This window comes from Bos indicus, chromosome 10, assembly GCF_029378745.1.
Source record: "Bos indicus isolate NIAB-ARS_2022 breed Sahiwal x Tharparkar chromosome 10, NIAB-ARS_B.indTharparkar_mat_pri_1.0, whole genome shotgun sequence".
NCBI classification, from domain to species: Eukaryota; Metazoa; Chordata; class Mammalia; order Artiodactyla; family Bovidae; genus Bos; species Bos indicus.
This window is the reverse complement of record NC_091769.1, coordinates 53,151,565-53,175,352: the sequence shown is the minus strand read 5'-3', so window position 1 is coordinate 53,175,352 and position 23,788 is coordinate 53,151,565. Positions and strand designations below refer to the sequence as shown.

At 34.7% G+C, this 23,788-nt stretch overlaps 1 protein-coding gene and 1 non-coding gene across 8 annotated transcripts in view; both read left to right on the top strand.

Annotated features, from left to right (window-relative positions):
• Window positions 1-23,788, top strand: part of TCF12 (transcription factor 12) — a 393,181-nt gene that overhangs the window by 59,017 nt on the left and 310,376 nt on the right. The gene's annotated exons all lie outside the window — the stretch shown is intronic.
• On the top strand, window positions 5,134-5,237 carry LOC139185557 (U6 spliceosomal RNA). Its single transcript, XR_011569126.1, has one exon. It is a non-coding gene; the product is annotated as a U6 spliceosomal RNA (small nuclear RNA).

Sequence of the window (23,788 nt, the reverse complement as noted above, 5' to 3'; positions counted from 1 at the left end):
AAATAGACTCATGTGACTGATGTTTACCATATTATTGCAACAGACAGTTTAGAACATGGTTTAGCTCTTGATTTAATACTCTGTTAATAAATCTCCTATAGAATATTCAGTGTTTGGTTTGCTGACATTTTGCTTAGGTCACTGGTTTTTGTCTATTATCTTGTGTGCTTTGACTCATGCTTCTTGTGTTGAATGGTAGCAGTTTGATTTACTTCTCTTGTGCCTTATATTCCAAAAATTGAGTCTTCAGGATTGGAAGCTCCTGATCTAAAGTTTATTGAAAACATAGTATTTTATTAGTTATAATGTGTTTTGAAAGTTTCATAGGTTGTTATTTTTAATATCAGAATTTTGTGACTTGATATTCTGTTGATTTCTATTTAAAATATTAATCCATTGACTTTTCTGAGCCCCAAACAAAATTCTTTTTATTTTGTAACTTGAGTTATTCAGTAAATATTACTTGTTATGAACCATGCATTCTTGAGAATTGGGGAATAATAGAGGAAATAGACTCTGACTTATGATGTGAGCGTATTTGGTAGTATTTTTAGAAAGCAAGCACAGTGTGCTTGAGAGAAACGCTGGATAGTCATATACTGGAGGAATGAGAATAAGATAGTATATGACCAGGAAGAGACCAAACAAAAATGTTTATATATTTTTATTTTGTTATTTTGTCACTTGATGGTAATGCAAATTGTACATCAAAATTCTTAACAGTGTTCCTGTTACTGTATAAATGTGATTTTTTAATTCACCAAAGGACTTGTAATACAGAAAGAACTTATAACCAAATATCTGACAACTCAATTTTTTTAAAAAATAAGGCAAAATTATCTAAAACTACACTACATCAAAGAAGATACATCAGTGGCCAACAGTACTTGTAAATATGTTCAGTGTCATTAACATTGATATCAGAGAAATGCAAATTAAAACCACAGTGAATCACTCTATAATCAGTTAGAATGACTAAATTAAAACAACAATAAATCCTAATACCAAATATGGCTGTGTTGTGTCAAATAGAAATGAAAAATAATCTAGACACCTTAGGAAAACAGCTTAACATTTTCTTACAAATTCAACATACACTTACCATATAACCCAACATTCCCACTCCCTGGAATTCATCCAAGAGAAATGAAACGTGTATATACATTTTTTTTTTGGGAGAATCATCATGGAGGACTTACTCATATTAATACCAAATGGAAAACCATCCAAATATTTATCAACTGGCAAGCAGTTTTTAAAAATAATACAGATAACTCACATCTACATCAAGGAAACGTACTCAGCAATCAAACAAAATATTGATAAGCATGTACATGATTACATATCAAAAGCATTAAGCCAGTTGAAGTAAAACACTACATACTGATTCCTTCTGTATGAAACGTCTCTGTCCTAACGATAGTTATTGGTTTTACCTATTTAGTGTTACACGTTAGTCCTCATGTTTCATCCTTGGTTGAAAGCTTATTATAGTAATAGGTGGTATCCAAATATCTGAAACCTGTCATGAAGTGCTTAGAAGTGAATCTGTTTTCTCTGTCCGTTGGGAGCCAATAGCATCCTTGATTCAGATTCCCCAGATGGATGTCTGCTTTTTGCTCTTGTTCCTTTTACAGACCAGCTTCCTTTACTTATTTATCACTTTGCCCAAATTCACAATATCTGTAACTTAAGTACTGCCTTTATATCTGACTTTTGGGTCCAGTTCACAAGAAAGAACATTTTATTATTAATAAGCCAGTGGATTGACTAGTCACAGATTAGTCACCCCTGTCTCATCTAGTTGGGATTAGGGAATGTGATCGTTGACTGGTATGGCTGCCTATGCTGCACATTTATATGAGTGGAATTTGTGATGTTATATTATACAAGTAATTAAATAAATTCTCCATATGTTAGGTTTCTTTGATTACCTTTATGTATGTTCATTAACATATTTTTTTAAGTACTTATAAAAATATACAATGACAGGTGATGGTACTACAAAGATGACTAGAGGCAGGTATAATCCTTGCCCCCAAGGAGTTATAGTCCTAGTGGAACTAAGGGAATGGGAGTGACACATAAACAATAAAAATGATGTAATACAGTGATAATAAGTAGGTAACTGATACAAGTAGACTACTTAATAGTCATATCAAGTAAGGATGTAGAGTTGGATTTCTGTCCCTGCAATAAACAGTGTGACCTTGAGTAAGTTTCTTAAAATATCAAAGTGCCAGTCTTTAAAAAGAGAGTGACGCACAATTTCATTGTGTCACCCCAGAATAATATACATGAAAGTGTGAAGTGTAACAAAAATGTTATAATTGTTTTATTGAACTATTTCATTAACCTTCAGTTTTAGTGTAATCTAGTAATTTTTGAAAGACTAATCTTTTTTTTTTCTGCTGCTGTAACCTTGGAGGATATGTCATCTTTTTGAAACTTGACTTTTGCTTTCTTTTTCATGTGGGTGTAAATTTTGTTGTGAATTTTAATGTATTGCCTTTTCCGTATTACTTGCTGATCTCTTAGTTCTTCTGATAGGTATTTTGCTATTTTGTCAGGCTCTTTCCTTGTACATTCTTTTGCCTTTCTGTATTTTTACTTTTCTCTTTGAATTTAACATTTTACTTTTGATACAAATATTTGAAGCTCTACTTTTATACATAAGCATTCTTTGTGTATAGTATTTCTACTAAGTTGCTTTATTTTTTAAAATCAATATTGTTGCTATTGTTTTGTATTAACTCAAGTTTATATTGATGTATCATTATTAATTGATTAGTCAGGAGTAAAGGCATCTGTTACTTGTGTCATTGTGAATCTGTGTATTTTTCCTCCCAACTCAACTACAGGTTTTATATTTTAGAAATCAGATATTTTTATGCTTTCAAGTTACATTACTTTCTGTAGTTTACTCTGTTGGGAAATATGAAAACGATTATTTTGTTTTTCATTTGAGGCAGGTACATGCCACTGATTGGAAGTCATGTGTGTGTGCATGCTAAGTCATTTCAGTCGTGTTGGCTTCTTCGTGACCCTGTAGACTGTAGCCCACCAGGCTCCTCTGTCCTTGGGATTCTCCAGGCAAAAATACTGGAGTGGGTTGCCATTCCCTTTTCCAGGGGATCTTCTGACCCAGGAATTGAACCTACATCTCTTACATCTCCTGCATTGGCAGACATGTTCTTTACCCACTAGTGCCAGGTGTCTTGTATTATTAAATAATCACTTACATTGGATGGCTACTGTATTGGATAATTGGCATTTTACATTGACAGCTTTCAGCTAAATTAGCTCTTCGAAAAGGTGACTGATAAATATATGTTATTTATTTATTACATGTATCTTGTGTAATGAATGATACAGTATAGTTAAGGGGTCTAGAATTTAAACAGTGGCATTCAGTGATATGAAAAAAGCATATAAATTTTTCTTTTGCAGTACTGAAAATGTCATTTGTAAAGTAATATATACACACATATGCATACGGAAAGTGAAAAAATATAAATAAGCAAAAATAAGAAAATTAAAAACACCATATTCCCATCACCTAGAGATGACATAGTTAATACTTTAGTGTTCTTCTAGATATTCTTCTGTGTGTATATATGTATACTTGTATTTCTTTACTGGTAATATATTATTTTGTACATGTTCTTTTAATATATGCTTTTTTATGTTAATTTCTGCTTTTCCATATCAGCAGATTTTTATTTTACCTAATCCATGCTTGTATTTTTCAGTTTATTCTAAACTGTTATTTGCAGTTGATCTGTTCAAACCAGGTCCAATCCAGAATAACTATTCAGGTCTTTTACATCTAGCCCAGCACTGCCCGTTGCCACCACACACACACCTTGTTCTTGGCGCTGACTTTCTGATTGGCCATTGCTTTGGTTGTGCATGTCTCTTTTGTTGGGGACGGGTGGGCAGGTGAGGTGGCGTGTTTAGTTGTGTCCTGTTGGTGTTGTTTAGATTATTCCTCTATATCCTGTATCTTTTTAATTTTTTTCAGCTCTCTATATCTTGTATTTTAAGTAAGCTCATAATTTTAAATTTAACTACAATATAAACTCCTCTTCTCAATAATCTTTTAACCAGATCAGTATGGTAACTAAAAATATTGAATGATTTTTGTCCTTATCTTCCTTTTTGTTCAAAGACTAGAAGAGTTTTCATGAATTACCTATGTACACATTTCTTAAATTATGGGAAATTAATAAAAGGAAATCTAGATTTACTTAGGTCCACAAATATTATTATCTTTGTGCTAGTCCGTTCAACTCCTTGTGACTCTATGGACTGTAGCCCTTCAGGCTTCTCTGTCCATGGGATTCTCCAGGCAAGATTACAGGAGTGGGTTGCCATTCCTTTCTCCAGGGGATCTTCCCGACCCAGGGATCGAACCTGTCTCTTAGATCTCTTGCATTGGCAGGTGGATTCTTGACCATGAGCGCCACCTGGGAAGCCATTATTATCTGTAGCCTGTGATAATCTACTTGAGTATAAATTCAAGTTATCTCTAGGGTTTTCTTTAAAAATACTTAATAAAACATTTAAAATAATGTTTTCTTTAAAAAGGAAAATGTGAAGTAGGTGCATTGTTGAACCATTTGCGTACGTTACCTTGTATTGATAGGAACATTATTGATCAAACTAGAAAGTTTTAATTACAAGGTCAGTACCTAAAGTTTAGATCACCATGTGTTTCAATTTTGAGAAACGCATATTGTGGAGTACAAAATGTTTTAATAATTATTTAAGAAAATAGATTCCTGAGAGATTTGACATTTCAGTATATTAACTTGAATTTCACTGCTTCTTACTTTGCCTTGTATTAATAATTGGGAAAGTGCTAATAGATTTTATCATACCAAATCTTAAAATCCACAGACTACTGAAACATGGAAATATTAATAGATGTATCTAAAAACATAAAGTAGGAAGTATGAACCTTAAAACTTATATTTCTGAAAATCTCATTGGTGATTTTACAGTTGTGAAATTTGATTTTTGGAAAAACAGGTTTACGGATTAAAACTGCAAACGAAGATGAGTCCTTACATATTTTTGTATCTATTAACCCAGGACAATAAAATAAGCTTTAAACAGAAATGATTTATAGTGCTTACTTCGGAAGTACATATACTAAAATTGGAACACTATAGAGATTAGCACGGCCCCTACGCAAGGATGACACACAAATTTGTGAAGCGTTTCATATTTTTTGAGGTTTGACAGAAAACAACAAAATTCTGTAAAGCAATTATCTTTCAATTTTAAAAATATTTAAAATTTTATGAAAATTTTACATATTTCAAATTAGATGAGCATTATGCAGTGAATTTGTTTATTAACCCTAATTACTGAAAACATTGTACTCCTTCCCCAAAAGTTTCAGTGGTTTTATTAATTCTTCTTTTATCTAAATTGAGTAGTTTATGTCTTCTTTCTTCATGTGCTTACTACTTTTCTGATTCTATCACTTAAGACTAATGGATGCCTGCTCATTTCTCATTATGGACCCAGAGACAGGTGCGTATGTGTGAGCAAGGAGGAAAGCTTTGGAAAATTTTCCTTATTCAGTGATTATATCTGATCCTTTGCTGTGCTCTTTAAAACCTAAGGCATGAGCAAGGCTGAGCTCTCTGACTTGGATCAGGGTATCCTTTCCTTATTTAAATTCCCTTCCACATCAGACATTAGGAGTCCTATTTCTAATACCTAGTTTTCATCTTCTTTCCTGAGCTTTAATTACAAAAACCTCTACACCTGCTTGGTCATACTCCTTGTCATATATGTATATGTACATATGTACAAGACATATACATACATATATATGTAAACAATCTTTAGGTACCTCATTTTCTAAACATACCGCACTTGAATAGTTGAATTTGAATCTCTGAGTTGAGGCAAATGCAATCAGAAGTGAATCTGCATGTATACAGTTAATTAGTGGCCCATTAGCTGGTAAGGAGAGTTTATGGTTTGGAAACAATGTGTATAAATTTACATGAAACACAGTAATGTATCAGTATATAGAAGGTGACCTTGATTTATCAGGTTACAAAAGAAGCATTACAGAGACAAAAGGAAAATTTCTCCAATCCAATTTAATCTTAAGCAGTTTCTGTTTGTTTTAAATGATCTTTTAGCTGTTTTCTTAAGAAATGTAGATTTTTCTTCATAACCATGATTTAGTTGAAAAATCAGCTATATTGCTCAGTATTGGGCCAAATCACCGTCGTCTACTCTGGTTATTGACCCCTAAGATACTTAGAATATGCTATCATTTTACAAAGTAGAGGATAAAAAGGGCACCTCTCCTGATAACTGAGGTTGCTTTGTCTACCAAAAATTCATGCTGTTTCCTAGCCCTTCCACCCAAGTTCAGTTTAGGAAATAATTTCTGAGCATCGTTCATTTGCATTTGAGCACTCTTGATGGTTTGGGTTGGCCTCAAGTTAGAGTACTGACTGTTGTGGAGGAGGTTCGTCTTATCGCAGGGCTTGATGAGCAATGATAAGAATGACTATGGAGTGTTGGAGGGGAGGAGGTAAGGTATAAGTCACCCCAGGTGGGCAGAACTCAGAATGCACGGACTTAAGTTAATATTTTGAAACATACCTCTTTTAAACCCCCAAATGTTATCTTGAAAACTGTTGGCTTGGAAGACAATTCTTTCAAGAGAAAATACGGAAATCATAAAAAAAAAAAAAAAAAATACTCATTCATGGCCATTAGCAAATTGTTTCCCATGATAGAAGCAAGCAAGAAGCATGAGTATGATCATTGACTTCCAGATCTATTTCTTTCGTTTCACCGTCCATTATCCTGGGTTGCTTCAAGGTTCATTCCGACTCTTTAAAATCTCAGTGTGTTGATTTCAAAAACCAGAAGAAAGAAAAAGGCAGGGGTCAGATTTAAGGGAATGTGGGAATAGAGGGGCTAGTGGGAAGGACAGCTGGAAAAGCCAGGCCAGGAGTATTAATCCAATGTTTACACAGTAAGGAGAGTGATTTCTTAATATGATTAGTAAATTTTCTGTGATGGAGATTTCTGAAAAGAAAGTTCTGAAATTATTTGTAAAGTAGTAGCATACATAAAGTATTAAACTTTTCAAGAAGACGGTTTTGAAGAACAGCATAGTTTTGGTTTAAGTGTTGACATGCTTATTTAGAAAAGAATTAGTCTTGCTACAGATCATATTAAATGGTTTAAAATAGCTGATGAGTGGAACAGCTGTTGGTTGCAACTCATGATTCCATGATGAAGTATAGAACTCGTGGTAGAGTTTTCAGTATCAAGCTGTTTCCTCTGTCTTTGATTATAGCCACCACTGAAGTCAAACACACTGGGGCTTGTTGAAGTCTCAGGAGTAATCATGTAGAGGGATCAGAGGATTATTATTTTAGTAAAAATAAAAGTTGCTTAATGCATTTAAAGTCAGGTATTATACATGCTATAATGTCTAAAAGAAAATTGAAGCTTCTAGTGTTCATGAGATGGCAACTCAAAGAAAAACAGACTTTATGGCTTTTGAGATAGTTATTATACAACAGTCTGGGCTTACTGGAAAATGAAAAGGGAAAAGAAAAGCTAGCTGTATAGTCCCAGGTCAGTTTTATTTACCTGTAAGATACTCCTTTTACAAATAGATCATGGTGTAAATTGAGTGGAAATATACTGGTGGGGACACTACTTGTAGCTGTACTTTCAGAACCTCATGGTTATGCTATTATGTCAATTATATAATCCTTCTTTGAGGGTACTTTCCCTTTACCCAGGTAATAATGGGCCCTCACTTCTTTATCAATAGGAGTTTTCAAAGGATAACAAAACAACAAAGACAAAAGAAATCAGACTTCAAGTTCAGCCAGCTATAGACAGGGCTATGGTGCAAATAATCAGTTGAAATAAACTGCCCCCAAAAATAAAAGCTTGATTTTTCTTTTTTTTTAAAGAATGACTTTGGTTGTAGTCCTCAGTAAAATGAAAGGATTGATATGAAATTCTTGCAATACACATCAAGATTACAAGCCTAAATAATCATTAGAAATATTTTGTAATGTATGTAATATTTTATTATTTGCGTTCTCGTTTAAATCCTGTCTTGTAATATTTAAAAATTGGTATTAAGAATTAATGAGGATTGGTTTTTCAATTAAAATCACTTTATAGGCAGCTTCAAGGGATATTTTTATTTCTGAAAGCAAGGTATATATAATCAAAGCTTTTAAATAAATAAGTTCATTTTCTTCCTCATGTGGGAAATATCCTTAGTTTTATCTTTTAATATTTACAGTAATGTGTATTATTTCACTTATATTCTTAACACTTGTTTACCTCAGGCTGTTTCTTTTTTAAATACTCAAGTATATTCATGGACCCAGTCTTTTAAACATAATCACCTTTTCAATTGTGCATTTGTCCTTCAGTTATAGAAAGAATAGTTCCTTTTACTGCTAAAGCTCATCAAGTGCTTTTTCCCTACCCATATTTTTTTTAATACATATTTTATTGAAGTATAGTTGACTTACAGTGTTTCAGGTGCACAGCAAGGTGATTCAGTTACACAAATACACATATATTATTTTTGAAATTATTTTCCATCATAAGTTATTACAAGATACTGACTGTAGTTCCCTATGCTATACAGTTAACCTTTGTTGCTTGTTGTGTATCTATTTTTAATTAGAAATCTAGTATTGTATTCACATTTAGTCAAACAAGTGGAATCAAAATGTCATAATTTTTTTAGTTAGGCAAAAATTCATAAGTTTTCTTAAAATATATATATATATATAGAAAAGCTTTTCTGAAACACTTAATAAAGGCTTCAGGAAGAACATCATAAAAAAAAAAAAGAGATAGAAAAATTGGAGAATAGAAGCTAAATGAAATGGGGGCACTGAATATGAAATAGAAAAAGTGAAACAAGCTAGATAAAAGTAAAAAGATCATTGTATAGTCTAGTTGTTTTTAAACACGAATGCTCGTTGAAAACATATCTGGAGTTCTGGAGAAAAAAAGCAATACTGGGCATTTGTATTTTTCAAAAAATCTCAAGATAATTCTGATATGCATCTGGATTTTAAAAAGTGATCACAGGTTTTTCCGTTAGATTCTAGTTTTGGTCATAAAGAGTTCTATTGTTTTTCTGTTAACCAATCATGATAGAGTGGTATTAAGTAATAGTTACATAATCACAATTATAAAAGATGTTTGTCAGTTTTCACAATCAATAGCCAGACAAAAAAAAAATAAAAGACAATTACAGTTGCAAGCCGTAATGGGAACACAATTAACTTAACAATATAAAATAATTACATACAATTTGGGGGGGTCAGGCAGAGTGATGTGGTAAGTGGAAGTGCATACATGCACTGTGTTTTCATCCGCCCAGTCTGTGTCTTTTGGTTGGTGTATTTAATCCACTTACATTTAAGGTAATTATTGATATGTATAATCCTATTACCGTTTTCTTAATTGTTTGGGGTTTATTTTCTTTTCCTTCTCTTTTTCCTGCCTAGAGAAGTTCCTTTAGCATTTGTTGTAAAGCTGGTTTGCTGGTGCTGAATTCTCTTAATGTTTTCTTGTCTGGAAAGCTTTTGATTTCTCCATCAAATCTGAAGGAGAGTCCTGCTGAGTAGAGTATTCTTGGTTATAGGTTCTTCCCTTTCATCACCTTAAATATATCATACCATTCCCTTCTGGCTAGTAGAGTTCCTGTTGAGAAATCAGCTGATAGCCTGATGGGAGTTCATTGTATGTTACTTGTCATTTTTCCCTTGCTGCTTTTACTATTTTATCTCTGTCTTTAATTTTTGTCAGTTTGATTACTGTGTGTCTTGGTGTGTTCCTCCTTGGGTTTACTCTTCCTGGGACTCTCTGTGCTTCCTAGACTTGGTTGACTATTTTCTTTCTCATGTTCAGAAGGTTTTCAGCTATTATCTCTTCAAATGTTTTCTCAGGTCCTTTCTCTCTCTCTCCTTCGGGGACCCCTATAATGCAAATGTTGGTGCGCTTAATGTTGTATTAGAGGTCTCTTAGGCTGTCTTCATTTCTTTTCACTCTTTTTTATATACTGTGTTCTGTGGCAGTGATTTCCACCATTCTGTCCCCAAGTTATTTATCCATTCTTCTGCCTCAGTTATTCTGCTACTGATTCCTTTTACTGTGTTACTTATCTGTTTGTTTGTTCTTTAGTTCTTCTAGGTCTTTGGTAAACATTTCTTGGATCTTCTCAATCTTTGCTTCCATTCTTTTTCTGACATCCTGGATCATCTTCACTATCATTATTCTGAATTCTTTTCTTGGAAGACTGCCTGTCTCCACTTCATTTCGTTGTTTTTCTGGGATTTTATCTTGTCCCTTTATCTGAACATAACTTTCTGCTTTTTCATCATGATTCAGTTCAGTTCAGTCGCTCAGTTGTGTCAGACTCTTTGCGACCCCATGAACTGCAGCAATTATATATCTTTGAGTGTGAGATGTCTTTTTTTTTGGCGAGTTCAAGCATCCTCCTGTCAGTGGTTGTTGTTCAACAGCTAGTTGCAATTTTGGTGCTCTTGCTGGAGAAGATGAGCTCAGGCCCTTCTACTCTGCCATCTTGAGCCGGAAGTTACTCCCATATGTTTTTATAGTGATAGTTATACGAACAAAGCTAGTGGAGGTGATGGAATTCCAGTTGAGCTATTCCAAATCCTGAAAAATGATGCACTCAGTATGCCAGCAAATTTGGAAAACTCAGCAGTGGCCACAGGACTAGAAAAGGTCAGTTTTCATTCCAGTCCCAAAGAAAGGCAATGCCAAAGAATGCTCAAACTACCGCACAATTGCACTCATCTCACACGCTAGTAAAGTAATGCTCAAAATTCTCCAAGCCAGGCTTCAGCAATACGTGAACCGTAAACTTCCTGATGTTCAAGCTGGTTTTAGAAAAGGCAGAGGAACCAGAGATCAAATTGCCAACATCCGCTGGATCATGGACAAAGCAAGAGAGTTCCAGAAAACCATCTATTTCTGCTTTATTGACTATGCCAAAGCCTTTGACTGTGTGGATCACAATCAACTGTGGAAAATTCTGAAAGAGATGGGAATACCAGACCACCTGATCTGCCTCTTGAGAAATTTATATGCAGGTCAGGAAGCAACAGTTAGAACTGGACATGGAACAATAGACTGGTTCCAAATAGGAAAAGGAATTCGTCAAGGCTGTATATTGTCACCCTGTTTATTTAACTTATATGCAGGGTACATCATGAGAAACGCTGGACTGGAAGAAACCCAAACTGGAATCAAGATTGCCGGGAGAAATATCAATAATCTCAGATATGCAGATGACACCACCCTTATGGCAGAAAGTGAAGAGGAACTCAAAAGCCTCTTGATGAAAGTGAAAGTGGAGAGTGAAAAAGTTGGCTTAAAGCTCAACATTCAGAAAACGAAGATCATGGCATCCGGTCCCACCACTTCATGGGAAATAGATGGGGAAACAGTGGAAACAGTGTCAGACTTTGTTTTTTTGGGCTCCAAAATCACTGCAGATGGTGACTGCAGCCATGTAATTAAAAGACGCTTACTCCTTGGAAGGAAAGTTATGACCAACCTAGATAGCATATTCAAAAGCAGATACATTACTTTGCCAATACAGGTTTGTCTAGTCAAGGCTATGGTTTTTCCAGTGGTCATGTATGGATGTGAGAGTTGGACTGTGAAGAAGGCTAAGCTCCGAAGGATTGATGCTTTTGAACTGTGGTGTTGGAGAAGACTCTTGAGAGTCCCTTGGACTGCAAGGAGATCCAACCAGTCGATTCTGAAGGAGATCAGCCCTGGGATTTCTTTGGAAGGAATGATGCTAAAGCTGAAACTCCAGTACTTTGGCCACCTCATGCGAAGAGTTGATTCTTTGGAAAAGACCCTGACGCTGGGAGGGATTGGGGGCAGGAGGAGAAGGGGACGACAGAGGATGAGATGGCTGGATGGCATTACTGACTCGATGGATGTGAGTCTGAGTGAACTCCGGGAGTTGGTGATGGACAGGGAGGCCTGGCGTGCTGCGATTCATGGGGTCTCAGAGAGTCGGACACGACTGAGCGACTGATCTGATCTATCATTAACATTACCTAGAGAATTTTTAATTCTAGTAATTTATTTTACTTACTCCTTCAATAAATATTTTGGCATGTCTTCTATTTGTGCCTTTCTACAGAAAAAGTAATCTTTTCACATGCTATTTTTTTAGTTTTTCATAATAGTATGAAAATTACAAAGCGTGAAAACATCTAAACATTAAGATTACATATTTTATTTAGAATATTAGCTTAAAATATAAACTCAGAGTTACAGATACTACCCTTAGAATTTCTCTCGTGGTTGCTGTAAGTGAGCTTGTTGACTAATAAAACTTCCTCTAAAGGACAAAGGTTGTAATCAAACCTGATGGTGGGTTATGATGGCATGGTACAGATTAACACTCCTCAAAAGATAATTCCTAACCATTCTTCTGATTTTCTTATCAAGTTTCTTATCAAAGTTTTCTGAGAATGAAAAACTGCAGCATGATAAAATACCAAGTATATTTTAAGGTAACATATGCTTTTACACTTCATCTTAGTCACAAGGCTGAGAAGCAATAGCATTTGCTTTTAAAAAGGTAAAAATTCCAAATCTCAATGAACAATTAGTCAATAAATATTTAATTGAATATTTACTAGATATCTAGATTTCTGTGGGGACCTTCAAAGACCATTACAATAATAGTGTTTGCCCTTAAGGAAATTTATGGTCCTTTTTGAAGAGACACGGTTAGTAACTAAGAAAGAATTTATATTCAGGAGTTTTAGAGTAACTGACATTAAGTACATCAAAGTACTTTAAATAATGAAATTTAAAGCTGTTGCTTATGTGATTTTTACTTGAGCCTAAATATTAAAGGAAGTGATATAAGGTTTGTTGTATTTATTTAGATAATAACAAGTCAAATTACTTTTCTGGGAATACTTCATAAATTTTAGTCCAGTCCTAGAATTTTAGGTCCTTCAGAGAATAATCTTTCATTAAAATTATTTTGTAAGAATATTTTATAGAAAGGGGATGTCCATCACAAAATAGTTTAATGTTTCATTTTAAGAAAGAAGTTTTAATATCTCCCTTGTGTTTGCAAAGAGTCTGACACGACTAAGCACAACACAACACCTTATGTATGTATGTATTCTTTACTTCTGTACCTCTGCTCATAATGCCTTTCTCTGACAGCATCGGCTTAGCACCCTCTCAGCCCCCACAACCTACTCCACATTCCTGTGCAACCGGATCACTTGTCATCTCATCTTTGAACCTTATCTCCAGGTTCATTCACCTTCTTTTTCCTGTAAGATTTTATTCATCCTGCCAGTCATGTTTGGTTATTCACTCATGTGACTCCTTTCTCACATTGATGCTTTTCTTGAAGATAGATATTTTTTTCCATATGTATTTAGGATGCCTAGCATAATGTTCAGAGAAGGCAATGGCAACCCATTCCAGTACTCTTGCCTGGCAAATCCCATGGACGGAGGAGCCTGGGGGGCTGCAGCCCATGGGGTCGCTAAGAGTCGGACATGACTGGGCGACTTCACTTTCACTTTTCACTTTCATGCATTGGAGAAGGAAATGGCAACCCACTCCAGTGTTCTTGCCTGGAGAATCACAGAGACGGGGGAGCCTGGTGGGCTGCTGTCTATGGGGTCACACAGGAGTCAGACACGACTGAAGTGACTTAGCAGCAGCAGGATAATGTTGGCACATAGTAGATAGTTATTGAATAAATTCCTGAAATTACTTAAATTCTTAATACTCCAGATCTAGTGACTGGTTTTTGACATTTGTAGAAAATTAAATTATGTGGTCATCACTTTTCACAGATATATCTAGGTTTATAGTTATAAGTCTTCGTCTTTCATTTTTTCAGTAATAAAGAAACTCAGGGCTAATGGTGATTGATTTAACAACATGAGCTTATGAAAGTCATGCACTTATTTAGTCTTATGAGAAACGCTGGACTGGAAGAAACACAAGCTGGAATCAAGGTTGCCAGGAGAAATATCAATAACCTCAAATATGCAGATGACACCACCCTTATGGCAGAAAGTGAAGAGGAACTAAAAAGCCTCTTGATGAAAGTAAAAGTGGAGAGTGAAAAAGTTAGCTTAAAGCTCAACATTCAGAAAACGAAGATCATGGCATCCGGTCCCATCACTTCATGGGAAATAGATGGGGAAACATTGGAAACAGTGTCAGACTTTATTTTTCTGGGCTCCAAAATCACTGCGGATGGTGATTGCAGCTGTGAAATTAAAAGACGCTTACTCCTTGGAAGGAAAGTTATGACCAACCTAGATAGCATATTCAAAAGCAGAGACATTACTTTGCCAACAAAGGTCCATCTAGTCAAGGCTGTGGTTTCTCCAGTGGTCATATATGGATGTGAGAGTTGGATTGTGAAGAAAGCTGAGCGCTGAAGAATTGATGCTTTTGAAGTGTGTTTTTGGAGAAGACTCTTGAGAGTCCCTTGGACTGCAAGGAGATCCAACCAGTCCATTCTAAAGGAGATCAGTCCTGGGTGTTCATTGGAAGGACTGATGCTGAGGCCAAAACTCCAATACTTTGGCCACCTGACCTGAAGAGCCATCTCCTTGGAGAAGACCCTGATGCTGGGAAAGATTGAGGGCAGATGGAGAAGGGGATGACAGAGGGTGAGATAGCTGTAGGGCATCACTGACTCGATGAACGTGAGTCTGAGTGAACTCCAGGAGTTGGTGATCGATAGGGCGGCCTGGCGTGCTGCAATTCATGGGGTCGCAAAGAGTCGGACACGACTGAGCAACTGAACCGACTGTGTATTTTGTAATATTCCCTGGGGAGATGTATGGAAGACCCTTGTAATCATATACAGCAGTATTTTTGAATTGAAATGTCCTAACATGCCCATTGAGTGGGAGAAAAAAGGACTATCCTTGTTTTAGTTAAGGTCAGATTTTACCACCAAATAAGTTATATAAAAGTTTGCGTTTCAGAATGATCTGATTTTTAGAATTTTTTGATAAGAGATTACGGACCTCTTCCTCTTTGTTTTAATATTCCCACAGGTCTGTAGAACATTTTCCTATGCAGAGAGGAAGATCTTTATGTTTTCAGTTTTATGAACCGTATATATGTCTGAGATGATGTGTATATATAAAAAAGATATTCAGTATACATATGTGTACCCATATAAAAATTTAGGGAAGCATGTGCCTGTTGTGTTCGTGTGTGTGTCAGGGGTGGGAGAGAGGGAAGGTGGGGGTGGGGAGAAAAGGGAAGAGAAGTGTGTTCGTGTATGGTAGGGACTGGTAGGGTGGGGAGACAGGGAGAGGGGATGGGGAGACAGGCAGTGGCTACATGGGTCTATGTAGCTCTTTCTTTCTTGTGTTGACTCAGGTTTGATTAGTAACTTGGTGTGAAATAAAACCTTAATTGCAGTTTCACAGCTTTGTTAGCACTTAAGCTTATCACTAACAAATTCTCTTGCAAGAGATTTACTTGAAAATTCTGTGTAAAATTACAACCAGAACATTGTTTGTGCCATACAAAATAATAGTAAAAAAAAAAAATCAACAATCAAAACAGACCATGTCTTAAACTACTCTTTTACTAATCCTAAAGGAATATGAAATGTTTTTGGTGTTATGTATAGTTACCCAAAGAAGCAGTTTCACTTTGCTTATTTAATAATTACTGTGTGGACCAAGGTTGAACACAGGAAGTGAAGAATGGCTGAGCCAGTTGTAGTGGTAGTAGTAATTTAGGTAAGCAGAAACTAATGATCCAAATTGGAAATAGACCAGGGCATTGGGTATTAACACCATCCCATTATGAAAAGTCTCATGAGATGTCAGATAACCTCAAGAGACTTGCACTTTTGTTGGTAAGGACCTTTTTAAGATTGTTCTAAGACACTGAGAAATACTCAAACTATAATATTGCTTATCAGTGAATGTGATAGAAATTACTTTTCTACTCAGTTGTAAAACAAATGATTTTAGACCCTGAATCAGTCAGATGAAATGAACTGTTAGGTTAGAATGCTGTATTTCTTTTTAAATATCTTTTTAAATTAAATTTCTTTTTAAATATCTTCAAAATCTTTAGTATTTCTTAAATTTAAGACCCTGAACCTTTTTAAACATTACTGTATGAGAAGATAAACTTTCATATCCTTCCAGTACTTCTATGATGTTTTTTCTCCAATCCCTGTGTTCTTTGCTGACAACAGCAATTGTATGTTTTGCGAGGTCAATAAATGCTGATTTCTGCAAAATGAAAGCTCTTAGGAAATGAGCTTAGTTGTGAAGAGGAAGCAGAAAGAATGAGGCAATTGAATGAGAAGTATTGCAAGGGATTATTTAAAAGTGTGAGTCAGAAACCAAATTAATATTACTTCCCTTGGGTCTCCCCAGTCTTCATATGTATATTGTGATTTATTTTGGCTTACCTGGTTTGTTTATATAGATATGTGGATGGTAGCAAATTTGCATTATCAAATTCTCTCTTTTCTCATAGCCCAAAGCTAAATACATATGCTTGTAACTATAGTTCTTATTTTCAGAAAAAAATGTGCTAAAAAAATTTAAGCCATGTAATTTAGGGTTACAAAATAGATAGCACTTAGTGAAGGAAGGTTGACCCTATAGTGTATCTTTATTTATCCCATGATGTCTAATTAACTGAATCTACTTTTTTAAAATTTTATTCCTTTTGGGATACAAAGCCTATGAATTGTACTATAACCTGTTTAATTCTGATTAATTAGTTTTCCTATTTAAATGAGGAGCTCAGTGACCAAAGAAGTTATTTCTTGTAGTGTTTTTTAAATGATAGAATTTAGAAATTATTATGTGGTAAAACTAAATAGACCAACTACGTACAAGGTTGAGGGAATTTTAGTTATGAGGTTTTTGTTGTTTGTTAAACTGCGTGGTTTGGAGAGTGGGCAGAAAGGGAAGAGGAACATTTTGAAATTATGCCCTACAGTTTTCAATCTTTTGTCAGCTTTTTGTGATGCTGTAGATGACTGTAATTTGAAACTGGAAATGTGAAAGATTTGTGGATTGGATGATTCACATACTGTTGGATTTTCCACATGGCTTAAATTCTTCATAGAAACAGTTTTACAGACACATAGCAAGAGGACAGGGTAATGTTTATTCCATGGACTTGAGAAACAGTGACCTGTGTTCTAAAAAGGTGGAAGTACGGTTTTATTCAACGTTATAAAAAATTGACTTACATGTTTTATTTTACTGCTTACATTTCAGTTTTTTGATGTGTGTATTTTCAGTGTTGACTAAAAGTAACTGGGTGTGTTGACAGAACCATAGAAAAAAAATTAAACTTGCGTTGCTAAATAAAATTTAAGTACTACTTTTAAAAATAAAACTTTACCCTTATAGACTGTTATGTATGATCTGTGTTTCCATGAGGAAATGTTGATTAAGTAGTTTCCATTTTGGTATTACAGTATGTCCTGTTGTAAGTTGCTGACTGCGGAAAATTTTTTTAAGTAAGAGAAGCAGCTCAGCTTAAACCCTTAGTTTTTATTATGGCAGACACCAGAAATAGAAAACTACCAACAGTTTTATAATTATTAAATTTCTCCATATCTTAGAATAAGCTAGTTTTAAAAGTTTTAAACAAGGTTGTTGACTATAGAATTGAATTACCTTTATATATCCTTGTACATGAAGGGTCCTTTTTACTTGAGCTACTGAATACACGTCTGCAGTTTTTTCAAAAAAGTAAGCCTAGAGTAAATGACAAAATTTTCTGTTTAGTATAGAGATGTTGTTACGTGAGAGATGCTGTTAATCTAACAAACTAATTAAATACAGTTCTGACAAAACTTGTTTATATGTAAAATTTAGCAGGATAGACTTATTTTGGATGAAACAAGAAGTCTTAAAAAAATCTGTTTTCACTTAAATGAGTAACTTATCTTTGGAATTTTTGATGGTATTTGGTTCTCCTTGATAACAAAAGGACCAGGATTTGTAATATTAGTCTACGTATGTAAGATAAGTTTTTGAGGATACTTGACTTTTGATGTCAGCTTATAATTCAATATTGAAATTAAGTCTTTGCCTTTGAATTATTCTAACAGAGGCTGCAGAGTGTGGTTTTTGTTTTCTGAATAGATGTTTTAAGTTTCTTGTTCAGTGCTTGCTTGTCATCAAGAGAAGAGGAAGAGGAGGGCTACTCATATAGTTGCTGTTTTATATGAAGTTAAGGCTCTAGTTGGGCTCCAAAATCACTGCAGATGGTGACTGCAGCCATGAAATTAAAAGATGCTTACTCCTTGGAAGGAAAGTTTTGACCAACCTAGATAGCATATTCAAAAGCAGAGACATTACTTTGCCAACAAAGATCTGTCTAGTCAAGGCTATGGTTTTTCCTGTGGTCATGTATGGATGTGAGAGTTGGACTGTGAAGAAAGCTGAGTGCCAAAGAATTGATGCTTTTGAACTGTGGTGTTGGAGAAGACTCTTGAGAGTCCCTTGGACTGCAAGGAGATCCAATCAGTCTTTCCTAAAGGAAATCCATCCTGAATATTCATTGGAAGGACTGATGCTGAAGCACCAGTACTTTGGCTACCTGATGTGAAGCCTGACTCGTTTGAAAAGACCCTGATGCAGGGAAAGATCGAAGACAGGAGGAGAAGGGGACGACAGAGGATAAGGTGGTTAGATGGCACCACTGACTCAATGGACATGAGTTTGAGCAAGCTCCGGGAGTTGGTGATGGACAGGGAAGTGTAGTGTGCTGCAGTTCATGGGGTTGCAGAGTCAGGTACGACTGAGCGACTCAACTGAACTGACTGATTAGTGATGTTGAGCACTTTTCGTGTACCTGTTGGCTGTTTTGATATTGTCTTTGAAAAACTGTCTGTTCAGGTCCTTGCCCAGTTTTAAATGGATTTATTTAAAGTATATGAGTTCTTTATATATTTTGATATTAATGCCTAATCAGATGTGCTTTGCATAAGTTTAAGGATTGTTTTTGCTATTTCTGTAAAAAGAATACCATTGGAATCTTGATAGGAATTGCATTGAACATGTAGATGGCTTTGAGTTGTAAAGACATTTTATCAATATGAATTCTTTCGATCCATGAATGTAGGATTTCCTTTCAATAATTTGTTTTAAATGGAGTCCTTCTTTTCTGATAGTGCTCTATAAAGTTTTGAAGCTTGCAGAGATAGTCTATAATCATAAAAACTTTTGAGTAGTGTTATTACTTATTGTGTGAATTAGAGATTTTTTTTTAAATGGAAGGAGAACTTACAGGACTGTTTTTTTAAATTTTAGATTACTGATATCTTCTGATAAGGATATTTATAGAGTCCATGTGTTAGAATTGAGTATTGAAAATAGAAGTTAGAGGTTAGTTTCATTTTCATATTTGATATATTAAGCATGCACACCTTATTTCTCCTTCTGAATGCATTTATAAAACCCAGAAAGAATGGATGAAGCAGCTATTTTGAGGACTCTGAAGAATAAATAATAACATGTTAGATTGGGAAAGAAGACTAGAATGTAAAATATCAAACTGGCGCTTAGTTTACCTTTGTTTTTCCCTCTGGTATTCCTGAAGCTGAATTGAACACAATCTGCAGGCTACAAGCGATCACTTAGGTATGGACAGAGAGCTCCAAATAAGAGCCCCCTATTTCTGGCTCACAGTGTGGGGAAGATAATGCTTAGTGTGAATGCGGAAATTCCGTCTTTCTTTCCCCGTTTTTCTCTGTTCTCTTTTTGAAGTCCTAAGTAACCCTGCAGTGATAGCAGTAGCCTGCAACAGCGACATTGAGGGCTGAGAATCTTCCTCTTGAACTAACAAACCAACTAACAAACCTACAGTTTGTTAGTGGTGGTGGTGCCCCCTGCCCCACCACCCTGCTTTTTCTGTCCTTCTGCTGATTGGTCCCCAAAGCAAGTATAGTAACAGAACTGTGTGGGCAAGCAGATTACCTGAAGCCCCAGGTTCTGACTGAAGAAATGGAAAGGGATGCCTAGTGGAATTTGAAAGTACTGAGATTATGTAGAGGGAGAAATTTGGGAAAACAATTCCATTAAGTTTTTTATGGATTAATGAGCTTGTGCCCCAGCTGTATATACATGGAAGTAACAAACTACTGCCCAAATCCTAGACTGATTATTGGATAATACAGAGTGGCACAAATTCAAATAGCACAGCAAAGGCTTTGAAAATTGAACTGATAATAGAACCATCCCCATAGAAGCCATGCTAAAACTTGCATTCTGAACCTAATCATCTGTTAAAACAAAAATATTAACATTAACCACTGAATTTAAACAAGAACCACAATTATGTATTTAAAATGTCCAATTTACAATCCAAAATTATCTAACATATGAAGAACCAGGAAAACTTCAGTTGACATGTGAAGAGGTGATCAACATATACCATCATGATAGAGATGTTCGAATTATATGACAGAGACTTTATTGAAACTATTTTACAAATGTTCCAGTGAGCTATTGTGGATGCTGTTCAGATAAATGGAAAAGCCAAAAGTCTTTGCAGAGAAAGAGAATATATAAAAAGGATAAGGCATTGTTAGAAATGAAAACTGCAGTAAGTGGGAAAAACCCACTGGATGACTCAATAGCAGGGGGGAAGAAATTTTAAAAATTCAACAGAGCCTTGGGGGAAAAAAGAAAAAACAGGGGGAAAAAAATCTTGAAAGCAACCAGAGAAAAATGACGTATTACCTCTGGGAGAACAGTGATCAAGGAATTCTCATCAGAAACCATGGAGGTAAGAAGAAAGAGGCAAAATTTCTTAAAGTGCTTAAAGAAAAGAACTGTCCATAACCAGCAAAAATATTTTTTAAGGATGAGACTGACATAAGGACATATTCTGATGAAGGAAAACTGAGAGTATTCATTGCCAGAAGACCAGATCTAAAATTTGCTAAAGAGTGTCCTTAAGACAGAAGGGAAAATGATACCAGAAGGAAACTTGGACATCAGAAGTAAAAGATCAACAGGAATGGTAAATATCTGTGTAAATATCATAGATTGAGTTCTTTAAAATATATTTGATAGTTAACAAGAATGACAACATTGATGTGATTTTCAATGAATATAATGTAATACATCTATTAAGTGGTAAAATACTGATTCTAAGTAGATGCTGAAAGGTTCAATATTAATATGTATATTGTTGTCTCCGCAACCACTGTTTACAAAATATGATTTAGAATCACAGTGGATAAAGTGCTAAATACAAAAGGGAACTAGCAGAAAACAATAAAATGGTAGATGTAAATTTTCACCTGTCAGTAATTACTTTAAAATTTGAAATGCTTTAAACATATCAATTAAAAGAGATCATTAGAGTCCATTTAAAAAATGACCCCATTATTTGCTTTAGAAACTTCCAATAATAGGTAGATTAAAAGTGAAATGATAGGAAAAGATATATCTTGCAAACATCAATCCAAAGAAAACTAGTGGTTATATTAAGCAATCAAAATAAACTTTGAAATAATCTAGGATACAGAATGGAATATACATTGACAAAAGGATTAACTTACCAATCTTAAATGTGTGCATACCCAACAACAGAACTTACAAATACATGAAACAAAATCTGACAGAACTTAAAGGAGAAATAGAGAACTTAACAATTACAGTTGAAGACTTCAACATGACTTTCTTAGGAACACATCAAAGTAGCAGACAGATATCATAAGGGTATAGAGTGACTAAACAACACTATCCTCCAACTAGATCTGATTGGTGTTACAAGAATACCCCAGCAATAGTAGAGTGTACATTCTTTTCAAGTACACGTGGATATTATCAAGATAAAATGTACCTTGGTCATAATAAAAATCTTAAATATAAAAGAGTTGAATGCAAAGTATGTTCTCAGACTATGGTGGAAATGAACTGAAAATTAAAAACAGAGATAAAAGGAAAATCTCCAAGCTCCAAGATAATTAAATAGCAGACTTCTGAATGATCTATTGGCTAAAAGAAGAAGCCTCAGAGGAAATTAAAAAATACTTTGAACTGAACGAAACTGAAAATATATACCATGTCAAAATATATGCTGTACAGTCAGTGTTTACAAGAAAACTTACTGTATTTAGTGCTTTCATTAGAAAAAAAAGAAAGTGCATAAATCTATATGTTTCTGTCTCAAAAACTAGACAGAAGAGAATAAAATAAATCCCAAATAAGAGGAGAAATGAATGAAATTCAAAGCAGGAAGACAACAAAAGTCAATAAAACCAAAAATTGATAACAAAATTGGTAGTTTCTAGCAAAATTGACAAAGAGAGAAGACATATAGAACCAGTGTCAAATGAAGGAATATCACTACAGACCCCACAAGAATCCAAGGGAGAGTAGAAATACTAAGAACAACTATGTGGACATAAATTTGTCAAATTAGGTGAAGTGGACCAATTCTTTGAAATAGATTAATTCCTTAGCAGAGTACATAAACTCACCCAAGAAGAAAAAGATTATTGTAACAAGTCTTAAAACTGTTAAAGAAATTTAATTCATAGTTTAAAACTTTTCAAAAAAGGAATGTCTAGACCCAGATGGGTTTTTCTGGTGAGTTTTGGCCAATACTTAACAGAAGAAATGACATTACAGGTTTCCTTCTTATGCAAAAGTAGACTGTGTTATGAAACCCTTTGTAAGGAGAAATGGTCTAAATAAAAGGCAATTACCTTTTTTTAAATAAAAGCTAAAATACTCTTCAGAGTTGGGTTTGTTTTTTTTTTGGTTAGTGAAAACACGTACTAATAATGTAGATATTTTGTAAAATGAAGTGGTATAAAGCAAAAGTGATTTATTGTATTTAAATTTTTTAAAATTATATTTTATCAAAACAGTTTTTTAATTGAAGTATGGCTGATTTACAGTGTGTTCATTTCAGGTGTTCAGCAGTGTGTGTGTGTGTGTGTGTGTGTGTATGTGTAACTAAATCACTAATAATTAGAAACATTGAACATCTTTTCATGTGCTTTTTGGCCATCTCTATGTCTTCTTTGGAGAAATATCTATTCAGATCATCTGCCCATTTTTTTATTGGGTTGTTTGTTTTATTTTATATTGAGCTATATGAGTTGTTTATATATTTTGGAGATTAATCCCTTGTTGGTTGCATTGTTCGCAAATATTTTCTCACGTTCTGTAGGCTGCTCTTTTGTCTTGTTTATGGTTTCCTTTGATGTACAAAAGATTTTAAGTTTAATTAGGTCTCATTTGTATTTTTATTTCCATTACTCTAGAAGATGGATCCAAAAAATTATTGTTCCAGTTTATGTGAGAGTGTGTCCTACCTGTGTTTTCCTCTCAGTGTTTTATAATATCCAGTCTTACCTTTAAGTCTTTAATCTATTTTGAGTCTGTTTCTGTGTATGGTGTTAAAAAATGCCCTAATTTCATTCTTTTGTGTGTAGCTCTCCAGTGTTCCCAGCACCACTTATTGAAGAGATTGTCTTATCCATGTATATTCTTGCCACCTTTGTCATAGAGTAATTGACCATATGTGTGTGGGTTTATTTCTGGCTTTCTATCCTGTGACATTGATTTATATATCTGTTTTTGTGCCTGTACTGTATGTAATGCTTTGATGACTGTAGCTTTGTAGCATAGTCTGAAGTCAGGAAGTCTGATTTCTCCAGCTCCGTTTTTCTGTCTCCAGA